This window comes from Ranitomeya variabilis, chromosome 4 (assembly GCF_051348905.1).
Source record: "Ranitomeya variabilis isolate aRanVar5 chromosome 4, aRanVar5.hap1, whole genome shotgun sequence".
NCBI lineage: Eukaryota > Metazoa > Chordata > Amphibia > Anura > Dendrobatidae > Ranitomeya > Ranitomeya variabilis.
Window position 1 is genome coordinate 580,756,946 of NC_135235.1, and position 17,896 is coordinate 580,774,841.

The following is a 17,896-nucleotide window of genomic DNA, read 5'->3' on the forward strand; positions in this document are numbered from 1 at the left end:
TGTTCCTGTGTTGAGCGGTCATGTGGTACCGCTCATTAAGGTAATGAATATGTACGTGTCTCCACTCCCATAGGCGTGGAGTATTAATCAGTGTCTTAATGAGCGGTACCACATGACTGCCCAACACAGGAACAGCTGCTGTGTCGGGACAACGGAGATGCAGGGACGTTCAGCGATGGAACGAGGATGGCGAATATGATGGGGTAAGACTGGGGAAGCCACGCATATGACGGGGGAGCCACGCATACGAGGGGACCGGGAGAGCCACGCATATGACGGGGGAGCCACGCATATGATGGGGAGGATGAGGGAGCCACGCATATGAATGGGGAGGACGGGGAGCCACGCATATGATGGGGAGGACGGGGGAGCCACGCATATGACGGGGAGGACGGGGGGGAGCCAGGCATAGGATGGGGGAGCCACGCATACAATGAGGGGACCGGGGGAGCCACGCATGCAATGAGGGGATGAGGAGCCCCACAGAGCAGGACAGGGATGAGGGGACAATGCATACCCAGCTTATACTTGAGTCAATAAGCTTACCCAGTTTTCCGTGGCAAAATTAGGTGCCTCGGCTTATACTCGAGTATACAATGCCTACAAGTAGTATTCAACCCCCTGCAGATTTAGCAGGTTTAATAAGATGCAAACAAGTTAGAGCCTTCAAACTTCAAACAAGAGCAGGATTTATTAACAGATGCATAAATCTTACAAACCAAAAAGTTTTGTTGCTCAGTTAAATTTTTATAAATTTTAAACATAAAAGTGTGGGTCAATTATTATTCAACCCCTAGGTTTAATATTTTGTGGAATAACCTTTGTTTGCAATTACAGCTAATAATCGTCTTTTATAAGACCTGATCAGTCCGGCACAGGTCTCTGGAGTTATCTTGGCCCACTCCTCCATGCAGATCTTCTCCAAGTTATTATATAAGAGGAGGACAACGGGAGTATATATAGAAAAGTAACAATTTTATTGAAAAACACAATTAAAAACACACACATTTAAAAGACACCAAATGAATGTACCAGGAATCCATATTATATCCCATTTTAACAACCAACCATTGGAATGTACAAAGAGAAGATGTGCGGTAACTCCATGCAATCCTACCAAGTGGACCCAGTTCCCAATGACCACCCTATATCCGCAGTAATACATATAAGCCTGTGCAACTATGAAGTTAGAAAAGGTGCCAATACAAGAACCTGATCCACAATGGAGACTAACATGGAGAGTGCCCGGAGGAGCAGCAAGAGTAACAAGCCATGCGGCGTTAGAAAATCCACCTCCCAGAGCACAAGCACAATCTTACCCACATGAGGATCCCTAGACTGAGCGTCACCCCCTCCGGGCACTCTCCATGTTAGTCTCCATTGTGGATCAGGTTCTTGTATTGGCACCTTTTCTAACTTCATAGTTGCACAGGCTTATATATATTACTGCGAATATAGGGTGGTCATTGGGAACTGGGTCCACTTGGTAGGATTACATGGAGTTACCGCACATCTTCTCTTTGTACATTCCAATGGTTGGTTGTTAAAATGGGATATAATATGGATTCCTGGTACATTCATTTGGTGTCTTTTAAATGTGTGTGTTTTTAATTGTGTTTTTCAATAAAATTGTTACTTTTCTATATATACTCCCGTTGTCCTCCTCTTATATAGTTCCTATTGGGAGTTATACGCACAGGGGTGGGGACATTGTTCCTGACCACCTGTTTTACTATGAGTCTGGGTGTGGGTGGAACTTCTCCAAGTTATCTAGGTTCTTTGGGTGTCTCATGTGGACTTTAATCTTGAGCTCCTTCCACAAGTTTTCAATTGGGTTAAGGTCAGGAGACTGACTAGGCCACTGCAACACCTTGATTTTTTGCCTCTTGAACCAGGCCTTGGTTTTCTTGGCTGTGTGCTTTGGGTCGTTGTCTTGTTGGAAGATGAAATGACGACCCATCTTAAGATCTTTGATGGAGGAGCGGAGGTTCTTGGCCAAAATCTCCAGGTAGGCCGTGCTATCCATCTTCCCATGGATGCGGACCAGATGGCCAGGTCCCTTGGCTGAGAAACAGCCCCACAGCATGATGCTGCCACCACCATGCTTGACTGTAGGGATGGTATTCTTGGGGTCGTATGCAGTGCCATCCAGTCTCCAAACGTCACGTGTGTGGTTGGCACCAAAGATCTCGATCTTGGTCTCATCAGACCAGAGAACCTTGAACCAGTCAGTCTCAGAGCCCTCCAAGTGATCATGAGCAAACTGTAGACGAGCCTTGACATGACGCTTTGAAAGTAAAGGTACCTTACGGGCTCGTCTGGAACGGAGACCATTGCGGTGGAGTACGTTACTTATGGTATTGACTGAAACCAATGTCCCCACTGCCATGAGATCTTCCCGGAGCTCCTTCCTTGTTGTCCTTGGGTTAGCCTTGACTATTCGGACAAGCCTGGCCTCGGCACGGGAGGAAACTTTCAAAGGCTGTCCAGGCCATGGAAGGCTAACAGTAGTTCCATAAGCCTTCCACTTCCGGATGATGCTCCCAACAGTGGAGACAGGTAGGCCCAACTCCTTGGAAAGGGTTTTGTACCCCTTGCCAGCCTTGTGACCCTCCACGATCTTGTCTCTGATGGCCTTGGAATGCTCCTTTGTCTTTCCCATGTTGACCATGTATGAGTGCTGTTCACAAGTTTGGGGAGGGTCTTAAATAGTCAGAAAAGGCTGGAAAAAGAGATAATTAATCCAAACATGTGAAACTCATTGTTCTTTGTGCCTGAACTACTTCTTAATACTTTAGGGGAACCAAACAGAATTCTGGTGGGTTGAGGGGTTGAATAATAAATGACCCTCTGAAAAGACTTTTCACAATTTAAAAAAAAACAAAAAAACAAAGAAATAACATTTTTTTTTGCTGCAGTGTATTTCACACTTCCAGGCTGATCTACAGTTCAAATGTCACAATGCCAAGTTAATTCCAAATGTGTAAACCTGCTAAATCTTCAGGGGGTTGAATACTACTTGTAGTGTTGTGAATTCGGTTTGTGGGCTCCCCCGGTGGTCTGTTATGGTAGTGTCTCTTATGTGCCTTCCTCCATCTCTGATTACCTGTCGCCACCCTCTAGGGGAGTTTCCTATTTAAGGCTGCTTGGCTGTTAGTCACATGCCGGCCAACAATGTGCTAGTAGCATTCTGTTGCATTCACCTGCCTCAAGTTCCAGTTCAGCTAAGTTGAATTTTGTTTCTTGTTTTGCTATTTTTGTCCAGCAATCTGCAATGTGACTCTTCAGTGCTGGAAGCTCTTGTGGACAGAAAATTACTACTCCAGTGGCATGAGTTGTCACTGGAGTTTAAAGTAATTTCTGGATGGTGTTTTTGAATAGTGATTTTTAGGTCGACCGTGAAGTAACTCTTTCCTGTCCTTCTGCTATCTAGTAAGCGGACCTCACTGTGCTAAATCTGCTGTTCATCCTACGTATGTCATTTCCTCTGAACTCACCGTCAATATCTGTGGGGGCCTACTATCATCTTTTGGGGTTCCTCACTGGAGGTAAGGCAGGCCTGTATATTCCTCTTATAGGGGTAGTTAGATCTCCGGCTGGCGCGTGGTGTCTAGGGCATCGTAGGTACATCCCCCGGCTACTGTAAGTGTTGGGTCAGGTTCAGGTCACGGTCGACCTTAGTTTCCATCACCCGAGAGCTAGTCCGTTTTGTATTTTTTCCCATGGTCATTGGGGTAACCATAACAGTTTGGCCGGCCTGTAAAAAATCTATGTGTTAAAATATGCACTAAAGTAGGAAGGAGAAGAAAAGGTTTTTTTTTCTGTGTTTGAAAGTGCACCTTAGTTGGATCATTTGTATTCCTTGCTTAAACTGCAGTCTTCAGCCTTTTTTTTTTCTCCTCTCCTCTTAACCTCTGAATGCTTGGGTTACACCCATTTGAAACATGGATCCACAGAGTTTAGTTGCAGGTTTGAATAACCTTGCGACAAAAGTACAGAACCTACAAGATTTTGTTATACGTGCTCCAATGTCTGAACCTAAGATTCCTCTGCCTGAATACTTTACCGGAGACAGATCCCGGTTTTTGAGTTTCAGAGAAAATTGCAAATTGTTTTTGTCTCTGAGATCTCACTCTGCTGGTGATCAGACTCAACAAGTTAAAATTGTTATCTCTCTACTGCGCGGCGACCCACAAAGTTGGGCATTTGCATTATCGCCAGGGGATCCTGCGTTGTTAAATGTAGATGCGTTTTTTCAGGCTTTGGGGTTGCTTTATGAAGAACCTAATTTGGAGATTTTGGCTGAGAAAGCCTTGATAGCTCTTTCCCAAGGGCAAGATGAAGCTGAGATATACTGCCAGAAATTCCGTAAATGGTCGGTGCTTACTAAGTGGAATGAGTGCGCTTTAGCGGCTAATTTCAGAGAAGGTCTCTCTGATGCCGTGAAGGATGTCATGGTGGGGTTCCCTGTGCCTACAGGTCTGAATGATGCCATGAAATTGGCTATCCAGATTGATCGGCGTTTGCGGGAGCGCAAATCTGTGCACCATATGGCGGGGTCTCCTGAGGAAAAATCTGTGCACCATATGGCGGTATCTTCTGAGCAAAAACCTGTGCACCATATGGCGGTGTCTTCTGAGCAAAGACCTGTGCACCATTTGGCGGTGACCTCTGAAAAGGCATTAGAGCATATGCAATGCGATCGTGTTTTGTCTAGAGGCGAACGTCAAAATTACAGGCGCAAAAATGGATTGTGTTTCTACTGTGGAGATCCAGCTCATGTTATATCAGCATGCTCTAAACGTATAAATAAGGTTGATAAAAAGGTTGATAAATCTTTTTCTACAGGTACCTTGCAGTCAAAATTTCTTTTGTCCGTGACATTGATTTGTACCTTATCATCTGTGACTGTGAATGCTTATGTGGATTCTGGCGCCGCTCTGAGTCTCATGGACTGGTCCTTTGCCAAGCGTTGTGGGTTTGATTTGGAGCCGTTGGAAGTTTCTATTCCCCTGAAGGGTATTGATTCTACACCTTTGGCTAGCAATAAACCACAATATTGGACACAAGTGACTATGCGTCTTACCCCAGACCATCAGGAGATTATTCGTTTCCTTGTATTATATAACCTACATGATGTCTTAGTGCTTGGATTACCATGGTTACAGATTCATAATCCCGTCTTGGACTGGAAATCTATGTCTGTGTTGAGCTGGGGATGTCGGGGTATTCATGGGGATGCACCTTTGGTTCCTATTTCTTCATCTACTCCCTCTGAGATCCCAGCATTTCTGTCAGATTTTTATGATGTCTTTCAAGAGCCTAAAGTTGATTCTCTCCCTCCCCACAGAGAGTGTGACTGCGCTATTGAATTGATCCCCGGTAGTAAGTTTCCTAAGGGTCGCTTGTTTAATTTGTCTGTACCTGAACATACTGCTATGCGGGAGTATATCAGAGAATCCTTGGAAAAGGGTCATATTCGCCCCTCGTTGTCTCCACTAGGGGCAGGATTTTTCTTTGTAGGTAAAAAGGATGGTTCATTGAGACCTTGTATCGACTATCGACTTTTGAATAAGATTACAGTTAAATACCAGTACCCGTTACCTTTACTGACTGATCTGTTTGCTCGTATAAAGGGGGCTAAGTGGTTCACTAAGATCGATCTACGTGGTGCGTATAATTTGGTGCGGATTAAGCAGGGGGACGAGTGGAAGACCGCATTTAATACGCCTGAAGGCCATTTTGAGTATTTGGTAATGCCTTTCGGTCTCGCAAATGCCCCTTCCGTTTTTCAGTCCTTTATGCACGATATTTTCCGTGAATATCTGGATAAGTTTATGATTGTGTATTTGGATGATATTCTTGTTTTTTCGGAGGACTGGGAATCTCACGTCCAACAAGTCAGGAGAGTTTTTCAGGTTTTGCGAGCTAATTCTCTTTTTGTAAAGGGCTCAAAGTGTAGTTTTGGAGTTCAGAGAATTTCCTTTTTGGGATATATTTTTTCCCCTTCATCTATGGAGATGGACCCTGTCAAGGTCCAGGCTATTTGTGATTGGATGCAACCTACTTCTTTGAAGAGTCTGCAAAAGTTCTTGGGTTTTGCTAATTTCTATCGCCGATTTATAGCGGGTTTTTCTGCCATTGCTAAACCTTTGACTGATTTGACCAAAAAGGGTGCTGATGTTGCTAATTGGTCCTCTGCGGCTGTGGAGGCCTTTCAAGAGCTTAAGCGCCGCTTTTCTTCCGCTCCTGTGTTGCGCCAACCTGATGTGTTACTTCCGTTCCAGGTTGAGGTGGATGCTTCGGAGATCGGAGCAGGTGCAGTTTTGTCGCAGAAAGATCCTGACTGCTCAGTAATGAGACCATGTGCGTTTTTCTCCCGAAAGTTTTCGCCCGCTGAGCGAAATTATGATGTGGGAAATCGGGAACTTCTGGCCATGAAGTGGGCGTTTGAGGAGTGGCGTCATTGGCTTGAGGGTGCTAGACACCAGGTGGTGGTCCTCACTGACCACAAGAATCTAATTTATCTTGAGTCGGCCAGGCGTCTGAATCCTAGACAGGCGCGCTGGTCGTTGTTTTTCTCCCGATTTAACTTTGTGGTGTCATATCTGCCTGGGTCCAAGAATGTGAAGGCGGATGCCCTCTCTAGGAGTTTTGAGCCTGACTCGCCTGGTGATTCCGAACCTACCGGCATCCTGAAGGATGGGGTGATATTGTCAGCTGTCTCCCCAGACCTGCGGCGTTCTTTGCAGGAGTTTCAGTTGGATAGGCCTGATCGCTGTCCGCCTGGTAGACTGTTTGTCCCTGATGATTGGACCAGTAGAGTTATCTCGGAGGTTCATTCTTCCGCGTTGACAGGTCATCCTGGAATTTTTGGCACCAGGGATTTGGTGTCTAGGTCCTTCTGGTGGCCTTCTTTGTCTCGAGATGTACGCATGTTTGTGCAGTCTTGTGATGTTTGTGCTCGGGCCAAGCCCTGCTGTTCTAGGGCCAGTGGGTTGTTGTTGCCCTTGCCTATTCCTAAGAGGCCTTGGACGCACATCTCTATGGACTTTATTTCTGACCTTCCGGTTTCTCGTAGGATGTCTGTCATCTGGGTGATTTGTGACCGTTTTTCCAAGATGGTTCATTTGGTACCTTTACCCAAATTGCCCTCCTCCTCTGAGTTGGTTCCTCTATTTTTTCAGAATGTGGTGCGTTTGCATGGTATTCCTGAGAATATAGTGTCTGACAGGGGTACTCAGTTTGTGTCTAGATTTTGGCGGACGTTCTGTGCCAGGATGGGTATCGATTTGTCTTTTTCGTCTGCATTCCATCCTCAGACTAATGGCCAGACTGAGCGTACTAATCAGACCTTGGAGACTTACTTGAGGTGTTTTGTGTCCGCTGATCAGGATGATTGGCTTGACTTTTTGCCATTGGCAGAGTTTGCCCTTAACAATCGGGCTAGTTCTGCCACTTTGGTTTCTCCATTTTTTTGTAATTCAGGGTTTCACCCTCGGTTTTCGTCCGGTCAATTGGAGTCTTCGGATTGTCCTGGAGTGGATGCTGTGGTTGATAGGATGCATCAGATTTGGGGACAGGTTGTGGACAATCTGAAGTTGTCCCAGGAGAAGACTCAACAGTTCACTAATCGTCATCGGCGTATTGGTCCTCGTCTTTGTGTTGGGGACCTGGTGTGGCTGTCTTCTCGATTTGTTCCTATGAAGGTCTCGTCTCCTAAGTTTAAGCCTCGGTTTATCGGCCCTTATAGGATTCTGGAGGTTCTTAATCCTGTGTCCTTTCGTTTGGACCTCCCAGCATCTTTTAATATCCATAATGTTTTCCATCGGTCATTATTGCGGAGGTATGAGGTACCGGTTGTTCCTTCTGCTGATCCACCTGCTCCTGTGTTGGTTGAGGGTGAATTGGAGTATGTGGTGGAAAAGATCTTGGACTCCCGTGTTTCCAGACGGAAACTTCAGTATCTGGTTAAGTGGAAAGGTTATGGCCAGGAGGATAATTCTTGGGTGACAGCATCCGATGTTCATGCTCCCGATTTGGTTCGTGCATTTCATAGTGCTCATCCAGGTCGCCCTGGTGGTTCTGGTGAGGGTTCGGTGCCCCCTCCTTAAGGGGGGGGTACTGTTGCGAATTCGGTTTGTGGGCTCCCCCGGTGGTCTGTTATGGTAGTGTCTCTTATGTGCCTTCCTCCATCTCTGATTACCTGTCGCCACCCTCTAGGGGAGTTTCCTATTTAAGGCTGCTTGGCTGTTAGTCACATGCCGGCCAACAATGTGCTAGTAGCATTCTGTTGCATTCACCTGCCTCAAGTTCCAGTTCAGCTAAGTTGAATTTTGTTTCTTGTTTTGCTATTTTTGTCCAGCAATCTGCAATGTGACTCTTCAGTGCTGGAAGCTCTTGTGGACAGAAAATTACTACTCCAGTGGCATGAGTTGTCACTGGAGTTTAAAGTAATTTCTGGATGGTGTTTTTGAATAGTGATTTTTAGGTCGACCGTGAAGTAACTCTTTCCTGTCCTTCTGCTATCTAGTAAGCGGACCTCACTGTGCTAAATCTGCTGTTCATCCTACGTATGTCATTTCCTCTGAACTCACCGTCAATATCTGTGGGGGCCTACTATCATCTTTTGGGGTTCCTCACTGGAGGTAAGGCAGGCCTGTATATTCCTCTTATAGGGGTAGTTAGATCTCCGGCTGGCGCGTGGTGTCTAGGGCATCGTAGGTACATCCCCCGGCTACTGTAAGTGTTGGGTCAGGTTCAGGTCACGGTCGACCTTAGTTTCCATCACCCGAGAGCTAGTCCGTTTTGTATTTTTTCCCATGGTCATTGGGGTAACCATAACATTGTAGGCACTGTATATGCTTTATATTTTATCATTGTTTTCTTGGTCTGAGTATTGAAACAGATGTGCACACCCGTCATGTGTCTGGCCTTCCTTGCTTTTTATTCAGAGCTATCAATAGAACATACTGTATATACAGCACCAGAACATGATTAAAAATAAATAGGTCACTAGAACTAGCATCAGTACATAAATGTCAGAACCACCATCAGTACACAAATACCTCACCAGAACCACCATCAATAAATAAATACAATAACAGTGCCATCATAAGTACATGAATGCATCATCAGAACCACCATAAGTACTTGAATACAAGAACCAAGCTTAGTACAGTAATCAATTATGTCAGGTCAGCCCCATATACAATTGTATCACATGAACCTACAACCTCCTCCTACACGCAGAAAGACCCGACACAGACAACGGCAGCCCTGGCACACTATGCAAACACGCTTTCTTCAGCATTGCTCAAGGTGTGCAGAGCGGCAGTGGAGAAAATCTCTCTTAGCAGAAGACTTCATCCACTATAAGTTCATGCTCAAAACCTATAACTCTGCCCTTTCTCTGGCCAAACAATCCTACTTCACCACCCTAATCACCTCACTAGCCAACAACCCAAAACGACTTTTTGAAACCTTAAACTCCCTCCTGAAACCTAATGTACAGGCCTCCATCTCCAATCTCAGTGGTGAGGATCTGGCCACTTATTTCCTAGAAAAAATCAACCACATCCATCAGGATATCTCGGCCGAATCTCCTCAGTGCCTGGATCCCTTTCCCTGCCGCACCTCAAGCTCATTAGACATCTTTGAGCCTGTTTCAGAAGAAGTTTCCAAGCTCCTCACTTCTGCTCGGCCTACAACCTGCAATAGTGACCCCATTCCTTCACCTCTCCTGCAGTCTCTCTCACCAGTGGTCACCACTCACCTGACTAAAATATTTAACCTCTCTCTTTCTTCAGGTATCTTTCCCTCCTCATTTAAACATGCCATCATTACCCCTTTACTTAAAAAGCCATCCCTGGACCAGAACTGCACAGCTAACTACAGACCTGTTTCTAACCTTTCCTTCATCTCTAAACTCCTGGAACGCTTGGTCCACTCCCGTCTAATCCGCTATCTCTCGGATAACTCTCTTCTTGACCCCTGACAATCTGGTTTTCGCTCTGTACACTCCACTGAAACTGCCTTCACTAAAGTCTCTAATGATCTAATAACAGCTAAATCCAAAGGTCATTGCTCTCTGCTGATTCTCCTGGATCTATCTGCTGCATTTGATACTGTGGATCACCAGCTCCTTCTCACTATGCTCCGCTCCATAGGCCTCAAGGACACAGCCCTCTCCTGGTTCTCCTCCTACCTCTCTGACCGCTCCTTCACTGTATCTTTTGCCGGCTCCTCTTCCTCTCCTCGTCCCCTTACTATCGGGGTTCCGCAGGGCTCAGTCCTGGGCCCCCTCCTTTTCTCTCTATACAATGCCCCTATTGGACAAACAATCAGCAGATTTGGGTTCCAGTACCATCTCTATGCTGACGACACCCAATTATACACTTCTTCCCCTGACATCACCCCCACTCTAATTCAAAATACCAAGGTTGTCTGTCTGCCGTCTCTAACATCATGTTCTCTCTCTATCTGAAACTAAATCTCTCCAAAACTGAACTACTTGTGTTTCTCCCTTCTACTAACCTCACTCTACCCAACATCGAAATTACCCTGGAGGGTTCAACCATAACTCCCAAGCAGCATGCCCGCTGTCTTGGGGTCATATTTGACACCAAACTTTCCTTTACTCCCTATATCCGATCACTCACTCGATCTTGTCACCTGCATCTTAAAAACATCTCCAGAATCCGACCTTTTCTCACCTTTGAAACTGCTAAGACTCTTACTGTCGCTCTTATTCATTCTCGTCTGGACTACTGCAACTCTCTTCTGATCGGTCTCCCTCTTTCCAAACTTTCTCCTCTCCAATCCATCTTGAATGCGGCAGCCAGGGTCATATTTCTGTCCAGCCGCTTCACCGATGCCTCCAACTTGTGCCAGTCATTACACTGGCTACCCATTCGCTACAGGGTCCAGTATAAACTCATCTCTCTCACCCACAAAGCTCTCCACAGTTCTGCACCACCTTATATCTCCTCTCTCATCTCCGTCTATCGCCCTACACGTGCCCTCCGTTCTACAAATGACCTAAGACTAACATCCCCCGTAATCCGAACCTCGCACCTCCGTCTCCAAGACTTCTCTCGTGCTGCGCCAGCTCTCTGGAATACACTTCCCCAGACGATCAGACTGATACCTAGCCCCGACCTTTTCAAGCGCGCTTTAAAAACCCATCTCTTCAAACAAGCCTACCACATCAACTACTCAGTAAACTAACTTTGTCCTGTTCCCTCCTTCCAAATATTATTCTGAATCTGCACCCTACTATTCATCTGTCTCCACACCCTCCATGCACATAACTGCACATGATACTTGACTATTGCACTTAAACACACGGGCTGATGACCGGATCATGCAGCTTTGTATGAAAATCCCTATTTATTATAATTGCCAGACCTGAAATAACAAGCACTTTTCACCTATTGTGTCCCCCCCATTTCCTTGTGGATTGTAAGCTTGCGAGCAGGGACCTCACTCCTAATGTCACTGTTTAAATTGTCTTAACTTGTACTGAATTTATTTTCTGTACATGTCCCTGTTTAATTGTAAAGTGCTGCGGAATATGTTGGCGCTATATAAATAAAAATTATTATTATTATTAACCTCCAGTATGTCCTTAACAATGGTTAAGGAGATGCTGGGAATTGTTGTTATCAGTCTTTATCAGACTGTGGACTGTACAGGAATCTCTGCACTAATGAGACACAGATAGAATCACAAAAAGATTTTTACATCCATTTACCTTACAGGTGCCATCTTCTGTGATTTGAATCATTCTCTTTCTTTTCCACTCCATCTTGTCCAGATGCCATTGAGGACTTCTCACATCCAGAGCTCGTCTCTACAGACTTCCATCCTCTCCTAGTTGCTGCAGCACATCCCAACATGGTTCCCTTAAAAATAAGATTGTTATCAACTGTCCTCTGCATAAAGTATCTGTCTATACTGTGCCCTAAATAAGCCTCTTATGGTATATGGCCTCCACACTCTTTACCCTTATGTGGTATAACCACACCACTGTCTGCCACTATGAGCTCTAAACACCATACTGTCTGTCCTTATGAACCATGGCCTATAACATTACTGTCCCGTGTTTTCCCTTTTACATTCTATTACTCCACACTGTCCCCCGCCTGGCTAACATCTCTCCATAATGTGTCCCCATTTCACGCTGGTCCTTCTCCATATCCATTCTGTGCCCTCTATTCACAATATGACCTCATACTAAACAACACATTATCCTCTCCAAACACTACCCCGTGCTCGCACTGTCCTACTGCACAGTATGATGGGCACAACAGCTGACCAACATACACTATGATGGCCCCACATTTCCCCATAAAGTATTATGACTCCCCAGTCACTGATACAGTATACTGTCCCCCACAGCACCTTACACAATATGATGTCTACCACAGCTCCCTATACAGTATGTCCCTCACAGCCCCTCATATATTATTACGTCCCCACAGCTCCAGTGTATTGTCCACCACAGATCCCCAAATAATATGTCCCTCCAGTCACCCATTCTGTGGCCAACTAAAATAAGAAAAAAAAAGCTTATACTCATCTAATCCAGACTCCCATTCACTGTCTCATCTTCTGGTACAGCAGTGAGCATTGGATGTTGCGATGCAGTGATGTCATCACACCACTTGACGTCAGCTGCGTGGCACCGTCTCCCCCAACCACCCAAATAAAGTATAAATATAGAGTCTTAACTCTGAGTACAGATAATGTAGTAGATATCACCTGCAATCCTATGTAACACCATAGATAATACACTGATAACTCTCTTACAACTTAAAAAGTTATCACTTTTATCTGAGGCAGGGCCGGTTTTAGACAAAGTGGGGCCCTAGGCAAAAGTTTAAAATGAGGCCCCCAATGCTCACATACATATTGCACCATGACGCTCAAACATTTTGGTTGCATTTACATGCGTTGAGTTCAGACCGTTCGATGCGTGCGATTGACAACATTGAAGTCGTTTGACTCTTGTTTCTCGGCCTCTTTACATCGTCTGAGGACGAATCGAATGATGGGGACAGAACACTAGTAGATCAATCTGTCCCCATATAGTATCATGCTATAAGCAGCAGGGCTGTGTGTGTGTATATATATATATATATATATATATATATATATATATATATATATATATACACACACACATACATACTCTAGTCTGTTCAACCATTATTTTAAAATGTGCATGGAACACACACACTATCACTGTATGTTTATATAGAATAATGCAAAAAATTATATATATATATATATATATATATATATATATATATATATATATATATATATACAAACACACACAATTAAACACACACACGCACATGACACATGCTTATACACACACACACTTATACACACATTCATACATGTACATGGCACGCACGTATACACACATACACGGCACACACTTATATACACACACACATATATATGGCATGCACTTATACACAGACACATACATAGCATTCTTATACATACACACATACATAGTATATATATATATATAGATATATATTTTACACACACAAACACACACATGGCACGTACTTATACACACATATATACATGGCACGCATTTATACACATACATGGCACGCATTTATACACACATACATATATACACATGCACACATATATATATATATATATATATATATATATATATATATACACACACACACACACACACACGGCAAGCAAAGACACACTTATACACACACACATACACGGCACACACATGCAGCACAACAAATGCTCATTTGATACATGTGATTCACATAAGCACACACTACTACACATGACACACGCTATACACACCACACACCACACACACACCTTTATGCTGGAGGGAATGAGATGATGCACACTATCAGATGCAGCTCCTCCTGCTCCCAGCAGACACCTTCCTGCCCTCTCCTCTGCTGGGACTGCCGACAAGAGCAGGAGTTGCTGACAGCAGGACAGGAGCCATCATCACCAGGAGCAGCACACACAGTGGGACGGTGCTCTTTACTTATCTGCTGGGTCTCTCTCCCTTCCCCTCAGAGGCTCCGTTCAGCAGGACAGGGCGCTGGCCAATGAGCACTTCAATCACGCTGATGGGGGAGGTTCACTGGCCGCTGCTCCTGTGCTTCACTGCAGGCTCCTATTTTACTGCTACAAACATTCCCAGAGTACATGGCCTGTGGTGACATCACGGTCACATGGCAGGTCACCTGATCGTGATGTCACTACAGGTCCTTAACCAGTCTCTACTCGGAAGCTTCACTGATAATGCTATTATCAGTGAAGCTTCTGCTGTAGATGCTGGGGGCCCCCAAGGGAGTGGGGGCCCCAGGCAGCTGCCTAGTCTGCCTGGCCCTAACGCCGGCCCTGATCTGAGGTGTTACATAGGACTGCATGTGACATCTACTACATTACCTGTACTCAGAGAGTTATCACTGTGTTATCTGTGGTTTTACATAGGACTGCGAGTGTCATCTATTACATTATCTGTACTCAGAAAATTATTAGCGATCAACGAATATGGAGCGCCCCCAAGGGCTAGGGGTACTCGGTACCGGGTCCTTCGGTTCTCAGGGGGATGTCACGGTGGCTGAGCCGGTCCGTGGCCCTAGGGACGTCCGCGTAAAAGGGAAAGGTCTTTAAAGGGGAAATGTTCGTGACGCCGCCTGTGGTATTCGGTCAGGGTGACCGATGCTGCTTAGGGGTCCGCTGGGGTGATGTTATGGCAGCTAGATGGTATACCTTCCCACAGGTGAAGTATGTCCCCAGGGCTTCCCAGTGTGTAGATGGTGGATGGTGAGAGGCGCAGTGAAGAACGAGGACACAAGGTTGCAGTCTCTTTACCTTTTACTGAAGGCTTCAGCATCCACAGTCCAGAGCACCAGACCACAGGGCAGGCAGAGTCCGGCCGGTTTAGAGGCAAATCCAGAGTCCCCTTATCCAGGTGGAAATCAGTAGCCTTCCTCTAGCGCCTGGGTATTGTAGTACCTTATTGCTGAACCTCTCATAAGGTCCTCACAACTGTTGTAGATGTTCTAGATGTTATGTCTCTCTCTGTCCCCCAGATGGATAGGACAACCCGTATGACTGGTGGCCTGAGGCTTTTTACAGGGACTCTAGCACGCCCTGGCCTCTCGTGGGTGCCACCTTGCCTCCTGGGTATGGGGCGTATCAGTAACTTGCAATTAGCTGTGCTGTGTTATGGACCTGGTGGTTAGGAGCACCCGGAATGACCTGATGAGTAAACTAGAAATCGGTACAAGCTCTGGGAAAGTGGGAACTCTGCTGACCGCAAACACTACTCCTATCACACACACTAGAAATAGCCGTGGAGCGTACCTAACTCTCCCTAGATGCCTCTTCACAGCCTAAGAGCTAACTACCCCTAAAGATAGAAATAGAAGCCTTACCTTGCCTCAGAAAAATTCCTCAAAGGTAAAGGCAGCCCCCCACATATAATGACTGTGAGTTAAGAGGAAAGTCACAAACACAGGAATGAAACAGGTTTTAGCAAAGGAGGCCAGACTTCACTAATTTAGTCAGAGGATAGAAAAGGGAACTATGCGGTATACACAAAAGACTACAAAAAACCACGCAGAGTAAGCAAAAAGACTCCCCACACCGACTCACGGTGTGGAGGTGCCACTCTGCACCCCAGAGCTTCCAGCTAGCAAGGGAATATCATGATAGCAAGCCGGACTAGAAATAGCAGTACTAAGAAATATATTCAGGAAGCAGTAACAAAAAATGAACTAGCAAAGACTTAGCTTCTGCTGGAGTAGACAGGTCCTCAGAGAAGTCCAAGAGAGATCTGAACCAATACTGAACCGTTGACAGCTGGCATGAAGTAACGATCTGAGTGGAGTTAAATAGGGAAGCCAGCATAGCAATAAACGAGAGCAGCTGACAAAGCCAACCTCAGTGACCAGCAGTTCCGCTCACAGCCACCAGAGGGAGTCCAAGAGCAGAACTAACCAAAGTACCATTCATGACCACAGGAGGGAGTCCGAGAACGGAATTCACAACAGTACCCCCCCCTTGAGGAGGGGTCACCGAACCCTCACCAGGGCCCCCAGGCCGATCAGGACGAGCCAAATGAAAGGCACGAACTAAATCGGCAGCGTGGACATCGGAGGCAACAACCCAGGAATTATCCTCCTGACCATAGCCCTTCCACTTAACCAGGTACTGAAGCTTCCGTCTCGAAATACGAGAATCCAAAATTTTTTCCACCACATACTCCAACTCCCCCTCAACCAACACCGGGGCAGGAGGATCAACAGAGGGAACCATAGGCGCCACGTACCTCCGCAACAACGACCTATGGAACACATTATGGATGGCAAAAGAAGCTGGAAGGACCAAACGAAATGACACAGGGTTGAGAATTTCAGAAATCTTATAAGGACCAATGAAACGAGGCTTAAACTTAGGAGAAGAAACCTTCATAGGAACATAACGAGAAGACAACCAAACTAAATCCCCAACACGAAGTCGGGGACCAACACGACGGCGGTTAGCGAAACGTTGAGCCTTCTCCTGGGACAACGTCAGATTGTCCACTACGTGAGTCCAAATTTGCTGCAACCTGTCCACCACAGAATCCACACCAGGACAGTCAGAAGGCTCAACCTGCCCCGAAGAAAAACGAGGATGAAAACCAGAATTGCAAAAAAAAGGCAAAACCAAAGTAGCCGAACTAGCCCGATTATTAAGGGCGAACTCAGCCAATGGCAAGAAGGTCACCCAATCATCCTGATCAGCAGAAACAAAGCATCTCAGATAGGTTTCCAAAGTCTGGTTGGTTCGTTCAGTTTGGCCATTTGTTTGAGGATGGAAAGCCGAAGAAAAAGACAAATCAATGCCCATCTTAGCACAAAAGGACCGCCAAAACCTAGAGACAAACTGGGAACCTCTGTCCGACACAATGTTCTCCGGAATGCCATGCAAACGAACCACATGTTGAAAAAATAATGGCACCAAATCAGAGGAGGAAGGTAATTTAGGCAAGGGTACCAAATGGACCATCTTAGAAAAGCGATCACAAACCACCCAGATGACAGACATCCTCTGAGAGACAGGAAGATCTGAAATAAAATCCATGTTAACATGCGTCCAAGGCCTTTTCGGGACTGGCAAGGGCAAAAGCAACCCACTGGCACGAGAACAGCAGGGCTTAGCCCGAGCACAAGTCCCACAGGACTGCACAAAAGAACACACATCCCGAGACAAGGAAGGCCACCAAAAGGACCTAGCCACCAAATCTCTGGTCCCAAAAATCCCAGGATGACCAGCCAACACTGAGCAATGAACCTCAGAAATAACTCTGCTAGTCCATCTATCAGGGACAAATAGTTTCTCCGCTGGACAACGGTCAGGTCTATCAGCCTGAAACTCCTGCAGCACCCGCCGCAAATCAGGGGAGATGGCAGACAGAATTACCCCTCTTTGAGAATACCAGCCGGCTCAGGGACTCCCGGAGAATCAGGCACAAAACTCCTAGAAAGGGCATCCGCCTTCACATTCTTAGAACCTGGAAGGTATGAGACCACAAAATAGAAACGGGAGAAAAACAGCGACCATCGAGCCTGTCTAGGATTCAACCGCTTGGCAGACTCGAGATAAGTCAGATTTTTGTGATCCGTCAAGACCACCACGCGGTGCTTGGCTCCCTCAAGCCAATGTCGCAACTCCTCGAATGTCCACTTCATAGCTAGCAGCTCCCGATTGCCAACATCATAATTACACTCAGCAGGTGAAAACTTTCTAGAAAAGAAGGCACATGGCTTCTTCACAGAGCCATCAGAACTTCTTTGAGACAAAACAGCCCCTGCTCCAATCTCAGAAG